This window comes from Elephantulus edwardii, unplaced genomic scaffold (assembly GCF_000299155.1).
Source record: "Elephantulus edwardii isolate Elephantulus edwardi_28Jun2011 unplaced genomic scaffold, EleEdw1.0 scaffold00043, whole genome shotgun sequence".
In the NCBI taxonomy this organism is placed as follows: Eukaryota; Metazoa; Chordata; class Mammalia; order Macroscelidea; family Macroscelididae; genus Elephantulus; species Elephantulus edwardii.
Window position 1 is genome coordinate 14,755,248 of NW_006399793.1, and position 1,008 is coordinate 14,756,255.

Below are 1,008 nucleotides of genomic sequence, written 5' to 3' on the forward strand. Positions count from 1 at the left end.
AGCTTCCAGCCATTAGCCAGTGGAGGCTTTCTCATTGCTGCTAAGCTGAACAGGTTTCAGTAGAGCTTTCAGACAAAGGTGGACTAGAAAGATAGGACTGGACATCTACTTCTGAAAAGAGACCAGTGGAAACCCTATGAATTACAACTTTCTAATGCATAATTGATGATGGGGATAGTGCAAAAGCAGCATTTCTCTCCATTGTGTGTGTGGTTGCCATGATCTGGGATCAACTTGCTGGCAGCTAACAACAGGGCTGTGTCCTGCACCTCACACAGAGATTCTATCCTGGATGGACCTCATCTTCATTGCCATCAAAACCATTTGACCTTTTTAAAAAAAAATCATTGACAACTTTATTATGCATATTTTCTCCAAAGTTTCCTTCTTTGAAATTATGTTTCATACAATCATTCCCATACATTTTGTGTTATAAAATGAATCACCCTCGGACTATACCCACTATTAGCTAGTCTTTTCAGGTCCCCTGTGGATCTTTCTCATTTCCTTTACTCTCTCCCTCCACACACTAAATTGTGTACTCTGAATATTCCCCTCTGCCCATCCTCACCTTTTTGCTCCCACCTCTTGCTTCCTTGGACTACATTCACGTTTTACTAGTTATCTCTCCACTTTTTACTATAATAGTCTTATTCAGTGTTTCTCCTTATGAGACTGAGTTAGTTCACTCAGCATAATCCTCTGTAGTGTCTCCCAAGTTAAGTGGTATTTTTCTAAATTGTTGCTCCTCAGTACTGCCTGGGAGTTCATCATGTGAACATATAACAATTTCTCTGTTGTTGTTGGCCATTTGGACTGTTCTTGCTATGGTGAATAATGCTGCTTTGAACATCAGTGTACAAACCTCCATTTGTTTTTCACCTCTAATTTCCTTGGTGTATATATATTCCTAGTACTGTTCTTTCTCTTCCTGAAAAATGGGTGGTCTTGATCTTTAGACTAAGGACAAAGGCCAAGGCCTGCTCAAGGGTGTGACTTTAAAATCCT